The 15,703-nt window shown below is 47.5% G+C and overlaps 2 non-coding genes across 2 annotated transcripts; both read left to right on the top strand.

Moving 5' to 3' along the window:
- Positions 1 to 7,431: 7,431 nt before the first annotated feature.
- Positions 7,432 to 7,503, top strand: TRNAP-AGG (transfer RNA proline (anticodon AGG)). Its single transcript has one exon. It is a non-coding gene; the product is annotated as a tRNA-Pro (tRNA).
- A 7,367-nt stretch (positions 7,504 to 14,870) lies between these two features.
- TRNAP-AGG (transfer RNA proline (anticodon AGG)) lies at positions 14,871 to 14,942 on the top strand. Its single transcript has one exon. It is a non-coding gene; the product is annotated as a tRNA-Pro (tRNA).
- Positions 14,943 to 15,703: the final 761 nt, after the last annotated feature.

The following is a 15,703-nucleotide window of genomic DNA, read 5'->3' as shown; positions in this document are numbered from 1 at the left end:
GGCGTGAAACATGGCCCGGCCGACCGCAGGCATAGCAAATCGGAAGGTTGTCCGTAGTACGCCAAGGTTTCATAGGATGTGGGCGGAACCTTGAGGGTGGGGCTTGGAACGAAGGCTCAGCATGCGGCGGTGAAAGGTAGGCAGGGACCTGCACATAGGAGCCAGAGGTGGGCGAAGGTGGTGGCCTAGCCGTTATTTGGGCATACGTGAGAGGTGCCGTCAAAGGCGACAGCACGGGGTTGGACGGCAAGACATCAGCGACGTGTTCTTGCACGACACGGCGTATAGTAGGGGCCAAAGATGGAGCCAGTTCAGGAACGAGGCGGCCCGAGTCTTGAAAATGGGGAAGGAGTGAGATTTGACGTGCGACCTCTTCACGAATAAAATCTTTGATCTGTTGATTCAGCGGGCTCCCTTCAGAAGTTGGCGAACCACCCAGGGCTAATGCGGCTACGCCTTCGTCGCACACACCGGAGCGGCGCCTAGAAGCGCGCCGCTTGCGGAGCTCGTCGTAGCTCTGGCAAAGCTTCACGAGTTCACTAAATGAAACAGTTCACTAACTGAGTTCACTAAATGAAAGGTTTTTTTTTTGTACCTTGGGGAAACCACTGTTTCATATGCCGAAAAACCGGAAATTATCGAACACGTTTTCTTAGACTGTTCGAAAGCCTTCTTCTTCAGGGACATTCTACAACGAACAATTAACAAAGACCTACCCGTGGATGCATTCGGAATTCGATTTTTACCTATTAAAGATGATGATGTTATTGGACCTGCACAGTATCTGGCGATTCAGAATGGCTTTCAGGCATGAAGACGTTGATGTGAGGAAAATACGGTAGTATTTTCTCGAAGCCGTTGCGGGTTTTATTGATGTTCTCAAGACGAAAGACGAAGTGCCTGAGTGGCTTCCGAGAATGGAAGTGTTGCTGCAAATTACTGATTTGTAATGGATCACGCAGCCGAAATCACGTGGTTTTAACCAATATTTTGTATTTTTTGCGTAATATTCACTCTGCCGGTGTATGTGTGTGATGTTCTATATGTGCAAAATCTGATAATAAATTAGGCAATAAAAAAAGGGCTCCTTGGTCTAGATGTATGATTCTCGCTGCGAGTGCGAGAGATGCCGGGTTCAGATTCCGGACGAGTCCTTTCTTCTTTTTCCTGGCGGTGGTGGCAGCCACTGCTTTTGATAATCCCACGCTCATTTCGTAGCCTGCGTCATTGTCTGCCTTGCCGCTGCTCTCATTAATGCACCATTAAATACTCAGGCAAAGAGAGGGCCTGTTAATTCTCCATTTCTGGTTTTCCCCTTGTCATATATGATATAAATTCACTGAGCGACTATTCAATCCGCGCTGGGCTCCTTTGTCTAGGGGTATGGTTCTCGATTACGGTTCGAGAGGTCCCGGGGTCAAATCCCGGATGAGCCCTTATCTTCTTTTTCCTTGCACTGGTGGCAGCCACTGCTTTTGCTAATCCCACGGTCATTTCGGAGCCTGCGTCCTCTGCCTTGCGGCTGCACTCACCCATGAAACATTATATACTCAGTCAAAGAGCGCGCCTGTAAATTTTTCATTTATGGTTGGCCACCGGCACATATGATAGAAATTTACTGAATGACTGTTCCCTCACAAGCTGGGCTCGTTGGTCTAGGAATACACAAGAACAAAGCAAAACAAAAGGAATGCTAAAAGCACTGGGCACGTGTATCCAAAGTGTATGCTGTGTGCTTAAAAAAATTGGTAATAAAGAAAAAAAAGGCTCGTTGGTCTAGGGGTATGATTCTCGATTACGGTGCGAGAGGTCCCGGGGTCAAATCCCGGATGAGCCCTTATCTTCTTTTTCCTTGCACTGGTGGCAGCCACTGCTTTTGCTAATCCCACGCTCATTTCGAAGCCTGCGTCCTCTGCCTTGCGGCTGCACTCACCCATGAAACATTATATACTCAGTCAAAGAGCGCGCCTGTAAATTTTTCATTTATGGTTGGCCACCGGCACATATGATAGAAATTTACTGAATGACTGTTCCCTCACAAGCTGGGCTCGTTGGTCTAGGAATACACAAGAACAAAGCGAAACAAAAGGAATGCTAAAAGCACTGGGCACGTGTATCCAAAGTGTATGCTGTGTGCTTAAAAAAATTGGTAATAAAGAAAAAAAAGGCTCGTTGGTCTAGGGGTATGATTCTCGATTACGGTGCGAGAGGTCCCGGGGTCAAATCCCGGACGAGCCCTTTCTTCTTTTTCTTTGCGCTGGTGGCAGCTTCTGCTTTTGCTAATCCCAAAATCATTTCGTAGCCTGTGTCGTTGTCTGCCTTGCAGATTCTGCTTCCGGCCACGCCAGTGAGCGGACGCAGGATGCAGGGCTCCTCACGAGCGGCTTCAGCGGCAATGTCAGGCCGCGGTAACAGGACTGCTGAACAGGACAACACTTACCAGGTCGTTTTGCCTGCACTTCCAACAGGTCGGTTTGTTTTGAATACCGGTTTTTTTGCACGCCGATATCAGGGCCCGCCCGTACCGGGTGGAAGATTTCCGGGATGCTTTAGCACAACACTCGCTAATCCCCGATGTTATCGTTATGGGGCGTATCGGATGAGCCACCTCTCGGCCGTCACTCTCAAGGATACTGAAGGCGTGAACAAGATTGTCAGTGTAGGTGAGTTGTCTGTGAAAAACGGTCGCAGCTTGGTGATAGACCCGGCGAACCAGGACGTGCGGCTGAAACTTCACTGGCTACTACACAACGTGCCAGACGAAGATGTTCGTGCTGCATTTGCGCCGTACGGAAAGGTGTCAGAAGTTCCCCGGGAGCGCTGGCGTGTTAAAGGTATGCTTGAAAAGGGCTCTACTACTAGGCTCGTCACGCTGAAGCTGAAAGCTGGCATGAAGCTGGATGACCTGCCGCATCAGTTGAATGTTAGCGGTGAGCTGGCGCTCGTTATTGTGCCAGGCAGACCCCCGTTGTGCCTACTCTGCCGGAGTACGGGCCACATCCGCAAAAAGTGCCGGGTTCCTCGCTGCGGAACCTGTCGACGGTTCGGGCATGAAGACAGCCAGTGTGCTCGTACCTACGCTAGCATTGCCGGGCCTGGGACCAGCGAAGACTCGTCCGAGTTAATTATGGACGAGGCGGATGCAGAGGACGCTGCTGACATTAGAGGCCAGTCAACAAAACAGGACGCGCCTTCCATGACGGTTTTAACAAAGAATAAGGTGACGGTCTCAAGAGAAAAGAATGAAACTCGGCATGTCTTTAACGTTCCATCCCAGGACCATGCAATCGCGTCAAAGGATGCGTCTGACGACGTAATGAAGTTTTCTGACGCTGAGGAGGAACTCAGTACTGAGCCTCCCTGTACTGATGCCATGAAAGTTGGGCCGGAGACAGCAGCCCTAATTGCCGCGAAACGTCCGCACGAGGAAAGCGTGAGGAGACTCAGCTGCCAGACGGTGTTTGTGGTGAGCCGCCGCCGAAAACTGCGGGCATCCGAAGAGCAACTTTGAGACCGAAGCCGAACTTCTCGGCTGACACGCCGCACACGGGGAAACCGCCTCCGTAGCTCTGTGGTGTCCTGAACGATTTGTGGGTCGGCTACCTACCGACCAGAGTCAGGAACAGTCTGCAACCAAGCGGGGCGTGTGTGAAAAAAAAAATGAAAGACGGTGCTTGGACTTCTTTTGAATGCAGCCCGACGTTCTGCTGGGAGGACATTACATGCACACATACGCCGCTGTTCGTCAGAAGCGGAGGCCACGCAACCATGAAGGTAGGCACCATGCGGGTACGGTCGTCTCTTCCTAATACATGACTCTCAAGCTTAATTCGCCGTTACACGTAGGTACTTTGAATGTCAGAGCGCTGGGAGCGAGAAGGCGACAATGCCAGCTCAGCGCCTCCTTTTGGATAATGACATAGATATAGCAGCTGTGCAAGAGTCAAAGACTGAGAGTCAAGAAAGCACTGACCGTATGATGGCTTCTTTTCAAGCAAACTTTTATGTGTGTGTATGCCATTCTGTTGGTGTATCGGGTGGATGCCTTTTATTTATATGTAACACGCTGGGAGTAAGCGTAGAGTACGTTTTTGCCTGTCCAAGTGGTCGGCTTTTAGTTACTGATTTTACCTACTGTAATTTATGCTGGCGTGTTGTGTGTGTGTATGCTGCCAATTCAAAATGCGAACGTGAATCGTTATTTGAGTCTATTGAATTGTAGTTGAAGGCCGACAAAATCTTGCTTGTACTTGGTGAGTACAACTGTGTGAGCGAGGCTGTGGACCGAGCGTCGAAGTGTAAACCTCGAAGAGACAGAAGCTCCGAGCTGTTGAATGCACTTGTGCATGAGTATGGCCTTGAGGATGTTGGTAGTGTTTTCTCCACTGGAAACCAGCCAGAGTTCACGCACTTTCAGCAAGATAGCCATGCTAGATTGGACAGGGTGTATGCCTCGGTTGATCTTGTTTCCGTATGTACTGCATATGAGGTCAAACCTGTGTCTTTCAGTGATCATTGTCTCATAAGTGCAGTGTTTGGAAGGAAAGGAAAGAAATCGCGCTTTAACTGGCACCTATGGTAACTGAATGCCAAACTTCTCGCCGATGAAGAGTTCCTTACGGAAGTTAAGTCCGAGTTTGAAAATCGTCTTGCTATGCGACCAGTAAGTTTTGCAGCGAAATGGGACAGCTTCAAAGAGTGGGTCAAATTGAAATCCATAGAAAAGAGTAGTAAGGTGCGGCATAAAGAGAAAGAAAATGAAAAAGAACTGAATGAACAACTCCAGTTTTTTTTAGCATGGAAAGTTCTGTGCTAGGGCATTCTGCCAGTAAAATACGAGAGACAAAAAGTGAGTTGGAAACAATCGACAGCGAAAGATACACAGCGGCTGTCATACGTGCAAGGGCTGAAAAACTTTGGGCTGGAGAAGTGCCGACAAAACAAGCGCTAGCAGACGAGAAAAGATACGCCTGCCAGAAAGAAAAAAGGAGTATAAGGTATGCCGGCCATATCACTGAAGATGCTAAAGATATTCAGCGTGCGGTAGCAGAGCACTTCGAAGAACTGCTTAGCGCTAAGCTTCAGGACGTTGGCGCCTTTCAAACAGATTTTCTAAGACTGATGCCTGCACTGGATGACGAAAGTAAAGCGCGCCTAGAAACACCGATAACGTTGCAGGAGATAGTATCTGCAATAGATGACCTGACAACTGGGAAGGCCCCTGGGCCGGATGGTCTAAGCGCTGCCTTCTTTCAAACTTTTCAGCAGTATGCGGCTCAGTTTATGCTCTGTGTAATCACTGAACCTTATGAACGTAATACTGTCCCATTGTCTTTCTCTACATCGCACATTGTTCTAATACCCAAGACAGATGATCCGGAGAAACGACTGTTGGTGGGGTCATATCGACCGATTAGCCTCACCAATGTTGACTACGAGGTGTACATGAAGGTTTTAGCAAAACGACTGCAAAGCGCATTAAATTGGTTGGGTCTCATCAAACGTGCGGCATCAAGGGTCGATCAATTGCCACGAATATACATGTCGCAAGAACCGTACTAGAATGTGTTGATGCACTCGGTGGTCAGATAGCCATGATGCAGTTAGATTTGGCGAAAGCCTTTGAACGTGTTTCTCACGAAATTCTGTTTTCCATTTTGGAGCATTCTAACCTTGGTGACGTCATAGTGGAGGGTGTTAAAATGGCTTATGCGAACTGCACGACCCGTATTATAGTGAATGGTGAATTGACTGACAGCATCGCAGTACGTTCATCGGTAAGGCAGGGCTGCCCGCTCTCACCCCTGCTTTTCGCACTGTATTTAGAGCCACTTTGCTTGGCTATCATTGATAGCGATCGCATTTTAGGGTTCAAGCTGCAATCAGCAGACTGAAAATGCTAGCATATGCTGATGACATCGCAGTTTTTTGTGCAACTAGAAAGAGCATCTGTGAAGTCACGGGTGTCGTCCAAACATTTCGTGATCAAACCGGATGTAAGATCAATTGGGAGAAAAGCTCTGGGTTTTGGCACGGTGATTGGGACGTGACACCTGATTTCTTCTGTAAGCGGCGATGATCTGTTCTCCCAACACGATATCTAGGCGTGCCTTTAGAATGTTATCAAGATCCCAACGTGCACTGGATGGAAGAAACATCCAGAGCGAAAGAAAAAGCGGATGCCTGGCAAGGAAGGCAACTCTCAATGTTTTCTCGCGCTTCTGTTTGCAATGTTTTTCTTATTTCGAGGCTGTGGTACCTCATAAATGTGTTGTGTGTCTCACGAACCTCAATTCAGAAAATGCACCGCGTTTTTGCTTTATTTATTTGGGCATTCACATGGGAAAAAACAGCCCGGACGAATTTCTTTATTTCTGTTAAAAGGGGCGGGCTTGTCCTTGCACATCTGTTCTTGGGTCAGGTGGTTTCAGGATTTATATTCCTCCGTGATCAAAAAGATACCTTTCTAGGAACTGTGACGCAAGTGCGATTACAGAGGCTGCTCCCTGAATGGATTGTGTCATGTGAGAACATGACTGGTACTGTGACTGGCTACCTGCGCGAGGTTGTTTTTTCGTGCAAGTTGCTTGAAGTGCGGTTTTCTTTTGATTACCTTTACAATTTTCCTAGAAAAAAACTGTATAAAGATCTCATTGACGTGATGCTGCCGATGGCTTTTTACCGGGCATTACACTGTAGAGGCCCAGGGCAGGACGTTTTGAAAAGAGTTAAGAAGATGCCCGTGAGGCCATCTGCTAAAACGTTCCTTTTCAAACTTCACTATAATACGCTCCCTGTTAAAACTTGCCTGAATGAAAAAGGTATCTTCGTCCCATGGACAACAAATTGCCTGCTGTGCAAAAAACCGGAAACAATTGAACACGTTTTCTTACAGTGTTGGGATGCTGTCTTTCTATTGGACGTCCTCCAAATGACAATTAAAAGGAACTTCCATTATCTCCTTACGGTATAAGATTCCTACCAGTGCAGAACGATGATGCACCTTATGATTTAATTATGCTTCTTGGCCTCCATAGTTTGTGGAAAACACGAATGCAGGTGCGTCATGCAGATATAGATACACAATCTGCACGTGAAAACTTTATTGAAAGTGGTGTGTATATACGCGAAACTTCCAGGAGGCAGCAGGATCCGTCACAATGGCATTCTATCTTTGACGAGTTAGTGCACTTGAAAAGATTTTAGCCACGTACGCGTTAGCTCAAGTGTAGTTGACGTGTTTTATCATATGTATTTTTTTGTTTTGTGTTTCGCGACAATAAAGAAAAACAAAAGTCTGCCTTGCCGCTGCACTCATTCATGCACCATTAAATACTCAGGCAAAGAAAGCGCCTGTTAATTCTCCATTTATGGCTTGCCCCTTGTCAGATATGATAGAAATTCACTGAGTAACTGTTCCCTCCTGTGCTGGGCTCGTTGGTCTAGGGGTATGATTCTCGCTTAGGGTGCGAGAGGTCCCGGGTTTAATTCCCGGACGAGCCCTTTATACTTTTTCTTTGCGCTGGTGGCAGCCACTGCTTTTGCTAATCCCACGCTCATTTCGTAGCCTGCGTCGTTGTCTGCCTTGCCGCTGCACTCATTCATGCACCATTAAATACTCAGGCAGAAAGCGCCTGTTAATTCTCCATTTATGGTTTGCCTCTTGTCAGATAGGATAGAAATTCACTGAGCGACTGTTCACTCCCGAGCTTGGCTCGTTGGTGTGGTCATTCTACTTCCGGCCACCGGCGAGTGCGGACATGAATCATGTGCTCCAGCGGAGCGGCGATTGCGGCCCTTGCAGGCCGCGGAAACAGAGAAGATGGAAATGATACCGACTATCAGATTATTTTTCCGCAGCTGCCCACTGGACGTGTAGTGGCAAATACCGTTTTTCTGCATGGTGATGTACGTACGTGTTACGACGTTTCTGGACGAAGACTTCCGGGATGCCTTTGCCAAAGCCTGTACGCTCCCCGACGTCGTTGCGTTGGGGGCGTATCAGGTCATCCACGTCTGGGCGGTGACACTGAGCAGTTCGGAGGCTACTAAGCGCCTCCTTGCACTCAAGGAGCTTAAAGTGAAATCGCGGCGCTTAGACTAACAGGTTAGACTAAGGTTGCATTGGATGCTGCACGGCGTGGCGGACGAGGATATCAAGACTGCCTTCGCTCCATACGGGGAGGTCGCCGAGGTCTCCCGCGAGCGCTAGCACGTTCAAGGAGTGCAAGAACAGGGGTCGACGACGAGGTCAGTGTTGAAGTTGAAGGCGGGAGTGAAAGTTGAGGATTTGCCGCACCAGATAGGCGTTGCTGAAGAGCTGGCCCTCGACGTGGTTCCTAGAAGGCCAATGCAGTGTCTTCGCTGCCGAGGCACGGGCCACGTCCGCAGGGAGTGCATGGTGCCGCGGTGTTCCCTCTGCAGACGGTTCGGTCGCAGTGATGCCGATTGCGTACGAGCCTACGCTGCGGCAACTGCACCAGTAGTGAGGGAAGAGCCGGTGGATTTGCGGATGGATGCAGCAGAGGCTGAGGGCGCTGCTATGGGTACAGGTGGTGATGAAGCGACGGCAGAGAAGAAATTTTCAGTTGTGCCTGCAAGGCAAGACGCTATGGTGACGGACAGCTAGACGGTACCTGTGACAGCTAGGATGATGCCAGAGAATGCTGTGAAGCTGTCTAAGGAAGGCGGAAGCCCACCTGGAGACAAATCGCCCGAACTAAATAACAGCAGTGGTGCCATGCGAAAGGACGACAGTGTAACCAGTGCTTGTGGTCCGGCAAAACGCACTCATGCTGAAACCGGCAACGAGGAAGACAACACGACCGTTAGTAACGCCGAGGAATCGCCCGCTAAAGCACTGCTGGGGCGACGACCGTCCTTCAAGCAGCGGCCTAATGTCGCGACGGAAAGGAGGCTCGCCGACAAGCCCCCACCGCAGCAGCGAGACATGGGCCCTACAATGACCCAGGCGCAAATGGTGGCGTCTAGCGAATCGATGGGCGCGAAAGGTAAGCACCATGCTTCCGGTCACTTCCTACCTAGTTAAAATGGATCCGGAGCCAGCCCTCAAATTTGCCACGATTAATGTGAGGGGCTTAGGTGGGAAGAAAAAGCAGAGCCAGTTGTTCCGCATGCTAACGGAGAAAGACATCGACCTTCTTGCTATTCAAGAAACCAAGGTCGAAGGTGAGGAGGAGACCGGAGGTATGGTGCAACGTTTCACGCCACGGTATTATGCTGTTGTCAGTCATGCGATTGGCACATCAGCTGGGTGCGTTCTCTTGGTTAAAAAGTTGCCTGGACTCGATATACAGTGTATTCTTGTCAGTCGGGTCGGTTTGTAATTTGCGATTATAGTTTTTGCAATATTCAGTCGCGCGCAATATGTATTTATGCGCCAAACTTGGTAGATGATAGGACGCCCTTTTTTAACAGCCTGCAGCAATATCTTAATTCTGATAAGCAGATAGTGCTCATGGGAGACTGTGTTTTGAGTCCCCGTGACAAGAGCAGCAGTAGAGCATTCAGAGATAGAAGTACGGATGTGTTGTCTCGTCTAATAGACCAATATGCCCTGGAAGACGCGGCTGAGTGTTTGGAGGGTGAACGAGGTGTTCAGTACACGCACTTTCAGGGTATGAGTCACGCCCGCTTCGATCGAATCTATATCGCGTTGGAGTTGCTACCAAAATGTCAAAAATATAGTGCTACGCCTGTGTCGTTCTCTGATTATTGCGTTGTTGAATGTGCTTTAGGGGCAAGGAAGCAAGGTAAAAGCTTTTCGTGGGACTTGTGGAAATTAAATTTAAACTTGGTAAGAGACGAAACCTTCACCGAGGGTGTAGTACGAATTATTAACAACATAAAGAGCGAAGGCCTGAACAGTGAAATTGGGCTGCAGTGGGAACTGGCTAAGCAAGAAATTAAAATGAAGGCTATTGAACGGTCCACTTGTTTGCGACGTCAGGAAACAATACAAGAGAGACAGCTAAGGGATGTGCTTGAAATATTACCTGCGCAAGAATGCATAATGCCTGGCACATGTATCGAAGACGTCCGTAAAACAAAGCAAAAGTTGGAGCTTATTGAAGAAAAGCGATATCGAGGCGCGCATGCGCGGGCTAGAGCGGAAGGTCTGAGTACAGGGGAAGCACCCACTAAGCGGGCGCTAGGTTGCGAGAAAGCGCACTCTCGACGCAATCAGATCAATGAGATAGAATGGGCTGGTACTGTAGCAACAGATAACGATAGCATCCAGCATGCCTTTTTCAAACACTATGAGGCACTCTTTGTCCATCATGTAGCGGACTTGAATGGATTTAAAGACAAGTTTTTGCAAGCTATTGCACGGCTAAATGACGAGCGGAAAAAAAGCTTAGAGGGGCGATTACCCAAACAGAAGTGGAACTGGCTATCGAAAACTTAAACAATGAGAAATACCCAGGCCCCGACGGCTTAAGCGCTGCATTTTACAAAATGTTTAAGGGAAGAATAACTCCTATGCTGACGTCTTTATTTGATGAAGCTTACGATCGTAAGACGTTGCTTCCATCTTACGGGGTGTCTCACACTGTACTAATCCCTAAAACTGACGATGTACAAAAACACAAACAGGTTACAGCATATAGGCCCATATCACTGACCAACGTCGATTACAAAATTTTTATGAAAGTTCTAGCTGCAAGGCTTCAGATGGTAATTAAAGAAATTGTTGGACCTCACCAAACCTGTGGGATTAAGGGGCGGTCAGTAGCATCTAACATTCACAAGGCAAGGTGTGTGCTGGAGTGCTGTGACGCCATTGGTGCTTGTGTGGCTGTTCTTCAGTTAGACTTAGAGAACGCATTTGACTCTGTCGCGCATGACCTTTTATTTTGTATTCTTGATCATGTTAATGTTGGTGAAATGATCACTGAGGGCGTGGCTTTGGCATACAGGAGTTGTACAACGAGGTTAATAGTTAATAAATCATTGGGGGCCCCCATCAACGTGCAACGTGCTGTGCGCCAGGGTTGCGCCCTCAGTCCTCTCCTGTTTTGCATTTACATAGAAGCCCTGTGTATGCACATAATACGGAATGATGCTGTTAGAGGGTTTAAGTTACTAGGGGTGAGGTAAAGGTTCTTGCTTATGCTGACGACGTGGCGGTGTTTGGTGATAGTCAGGAAAGCATACGTAGGGCTGTTGAGGGGGTAAAACAATTCAGTAAGACAATGGGCAGTGCAGCTAATTGGGCAAAGTGTGTGGGGTTCTGGCATGGAGAGTGGCCAGCGACGCCAGACGTTTTCGCAAATGTCACCTGGTACACGACCCCGGTGAAATACCTGGGGGTCCCATTACAATGTTAGAGAGACGATGAACCGTATTGGACACAGCAAACGCAAGAAATCAGGGCAAAAGCTGAAAAATGGAAAGGGTCGCACCTATCCATATTTGTGCGAGTCACCGTGTGCAATTTGTTTTTCATTAGTAAATTTCCGTACGTGATGCAAGTGCTGCATTTTTCTCGCCTTAATGTTCAAATGTTACATCGTATTTTTGCCGTTTTTGTGTGGGCCTCTAATTGGGAGAGGTGTACGCGTACTAATTTGTTCAGGAGAGTCAAGGATGGGGGACTGGGACTGGGGCATTTATTTGTAAAGCAGCTGGTCAGTAGATTTTTGATTTTTCTGGACGTGCAAGACCCTTTTTTTGCGCACAGTGTGCCAAGCAAGGCTTGGGCGGGCTCTGCCAGATTTTTATTGCTACTGAATTCATTGCCGGTTCCACTTTTCGTTTCTTTAAGGAGATAGTCTTCAGCATTAAATTCTTAAACGCCCGGTTTTCAAAAGAATATTTGAGTGCAGTGACCAGAAAGACATTATATAAGACTCTTTGCGATGTTATTTTCGCTATTCCCTTGTACAGAGCTTTGAACTGCTGAGGCCCGGGTGGCAACGTATTGAAAAGGGTAAAGCAAATGAAGCTGTCACCGGGTATCAAGAACCTCTTCTTTAAACTCCATACCGGGACTTTACCAGTGAAAACCTTTCTGGAGGCAAAACAGATCTTTCTGCCATGGGGGTCACATTGTCTTATATGCAAGCAACCTGAAACAATCGACCATGTAGTTCTGCACTGCTGGGAAGGGGTCTATTTTTGGGATGTGCTACAGAGGACGATCAAAAAAGAGCTTCCGTTAGACTCATATGGAATAAGGTTCTTGCCAACAGAAAATGAGAATGCTTTCCCGTTTGACTTATTCATGCTGATGGGCATCCACAGTATTTGGCGCTCTCGTATGGCTGAGTATCATGGTGATCCGGACGCACGCCCAGCGCGAATGTATTTTCGGGAAAATATCCATAATTATGTAGAAATACAAAAGTTGCAGGACTGTGTTCCTGAGTGGCTACCAAGGCTAGAACCCTTGGTGACACTTGAGAATTTTAATGTGACGAAGCCAGACCCGCTAGCCTGGGTTCGGCTACATTTGTAAAAGTGATGTACATAGCCTTCATGTTTTGTTTTACTGTGTCGAAGACCGGCAATAAAGAAAAAAAAAAGTGATCGTTGATTTAAGGGTAGGATTCTCGCTTAGTGTGCGAGAGGTATAGGAAAGTCGCCTGGGCCGGATGGTTTGAGCGCAGCCTTTTATAAAGCATTCAAGCTAGATCTGTCCCCATTGTTAGCTGCAGTATTTAACGAAGGCTATGAACATGGTGCACTCCTTCCTTCGTTCGCATCCTCACACACAGTGTTAATTCCTAAGTCAAACCAAACAAAGAAACTAAAATTTGTGACGTCATACAGGCCTATTTCTTTAACAAATGTGGATTACAAAATATTGATGAAAGTTCTGGCAGCCAGGCTACAGACAGTGATAAAACATATCGTTGGCTCCCACCAGACGTGTGGTATAAAGGGCCGGTCCATTACAACAAATATTCATAAGGCGAGGTGCGTGCTGGAATGTTGTGACGTTGCTTGCGCGAGGGTCGCGCTTCTTTAGCTCGACCTAGAAAAGGCATTTGACTGTGTTCCACATGATGCATTGTTTGCAATATTGGATTATATCAATGTTGGTTCTATTATCAGAGAGGGCGTAGCCCTAGCGTACCGAAACTGCACAGTAGCGTGGTTTTTTGGGCTTGTTGGTACATGATTCCAATACACTATAGCGCAGCAAAAGACGAGGACACAAGAGCTCTTGTGTCCTCGTCTTTTGCTGCGCTATAGTGTATTGAAACTGCACAACTCGATTGATTGTTAATAAAGTACTAGGGGAACCCGTAAATGTGCGGCATTCGGTACGTCAGGGGTGTCCGCTCAGCCCTCTTCTATTCTGATTATATCAAAACTTTATGCCTGTCTATTATGCGAAATCCATCTGTTCAGGGCTTTCACCTGTACATGTCTGAGGTCAAACTTTTGGCGTACGCTGATGATGTGGCAGTGTTTTGTGCGAGCAAAGAAAGTATTCGCGCCGCAGTTGAAGTTGTGAAAGATTTGAGCGCGACCACAGGAAGTCCAGTCAACTGGGGAAAGTGTGTTCGCTTCTGGCACGGGGCGTGGACATCAACGCCTGACTTTTTTGCCAATGTTACATGGGTTACAACACCTGTGAAGTATTTGGGCGTATCTCTAGAATTCTATGAAGAGAGCAAGCCATTTTGGCGCGCCCAAGTTCAGGAAATCGGGAGAAGGCTGACAAGTAGAAAGGAGTGCCGCTGTCGATCTTTGCACGAGCCACTGTGTGTAATCGATATTTTGTTGCCAAGGTGTGGTACGTCATGCAAGCACTTCATTGTTCTAGGTTGAGTGTTCAAAAGCTACACCGAATCTTTGCCGTGTTTGTATGGGCATCAAGCTGGGAAAGATGTAGTCTGGATAACCTGTTCCGGCCAATTAAAGACGGAGGTCTCGGGCTTGCTCATTTATTTGTGCGCCAGCTTGTAACCAGACTTATTTTCTTTCGCGACGTTACCGACCCCTTTTTCCGCACTGTGTGCCAAGTGAGGCTCGCGCGGGCGTCGCCCAATTTCGTTGTTGCCACGGAAATCATGCTAGGGCGTCTTTCTAGTTTTTTCAAAGAGGTTGTCAGCAGTGTTCGGATTCTGTCAGCTCGCTTCTCGACAGAATGTTTAAGTTCAGTGAAAAAGAAGAACCTGTATAAAGCTGTTTGTGACGACTTCTTCTCTGTTCCTGTGTACAGAGCCATGTATAGCGGCCGTCTAGGTCAAGACGTACTGAAGCGTGTCAAAAAAATGCCAGTTTCTCCTGGGTTAAATACGTTTTTCTTTAAGTTAGATACAGGAACATTATCGGTACAAACGTTTTTTGAAAGCAAGGGCTTTTATCTGCCATGGGGTTCACTTTGCTTAATATGTAAACAGCCAGAGACAATAGACCATGTATTTCTGCACTGTTGGGAGGACGAATATTTTTGGGATGTGCTGCAACGAACTGTTAAAAAAGAATTACCGTTAGACTCATACGGGATCAGATTCCTGCCAACTGAACATAATGATGGGATTCCACTTGATACGGTTATGCTAATAGGCCTGCACAGTCTATGGCGGTCCAGAATGGCGGGTTTTCACTGTGACCCTGACGCCCGCCCTTCAAGGCTCTACTTTCGCGAGAGTTTATATGCGTTGGTTGAAATGCAAAAATTGAAGACCACTGTGAAAGACTGGATTTCAAGAGTTGAACCACTATGCGTGCTGAAGGAATTTTAACTTTACAAAGGCATCTCGTATAAGCCTGCCGGCTTCTGTATTAACAGTGTCATGCTTGTGGCAATCGCTCTGCTGTGAGCATTCTGTTTGTAGCGCGTTTTTGTTGGTTTTGTGTTAGTGATGACCGGCAATAAAGAAAAAGAAAAAGGCTCGTTGGTCTAGGGGTATGATTCTCGCTTAGGGTGCGAGAGGTCCCGGGTTCAAATCCCGGACGAGCCCTTACTTCTTTTTCCTTGCGCTGGTGGCAGCCACTGCTTTTGCTAATCCCACGCTCATTTCGTAGCCTGCGTCGTTATCTGCCTTGCCGCTGCACTCATTCATGCACCATTAAATACTCAGGCAAATAGAGCGTCTGTTAATTCTCTATTTATGATTTGCCCCTTGTCAGATGTGATAGAAATTCACTGAGCGACTATTCACTCCTGTGCTGGGCCCGTTGGTCTAGGGATATGATTCTCGCTTAGGGTGCGAGAGGTCCCGGGTTCAAATCCCGGACGAGCCCTTTCTTCTTTTTCTTTGCGCTGGTGGCAGCCTCTGCTTTTGCTAATCCCACACTCATTTCGTAGCCTGCGTTGTTTTCTGCCTTGCCGCTGCACTCATTCATGCACCGTTAAATACTCAGGCAGAGAGCGTCTGTTAATTCTCCATTTATGGTTTGCCCCTTGTCAGATATGATAGAAATTCACTGAGCGACTATTCACTCCTGTGCTAAGAAATAAAAGCCTTGAAACGACAACTTGAAAACATTGACACTGAAAAGTATAAGGCAGCAGTGATAAGAGCAAGGTCGGAAAAATTTTGGGCGGGGGAGACGCCAACTAAGCGAGCGCTGTCAGATGAGAAACGGCACGCGTATCAAAAGGAAATACGGCAAATTGACAACCGAGGTGCTGTAACTAGTGACCCTGCTACTATCAAAAATACCTTTATAGAACACTACAATGAATTGCTTGGCCGTAAACGCGAAGTCAAAAATGGCT

The sequence above is a fragment of the Amblyomma maculatum genome, chromosome 4, assembly GCF_055883805.1.
Source record: "Amblyomma maculatum isolate TAMU_Amacu chromosome 4, ASM5588380v1, whole genome shotgun sequence".
NCBI classification, from domain to species: domain Eukaryota; kingdom Metazoa; phylum Arthropoda; class Arachnida; order Ixodida; family Ixodidae; genus Amblyomma; species Amblyomma maculatum.
Note: the sequence above shows the minus strand (reverse complement) of the source record. Positions and strands in the feature narration are given on the sequence as shown.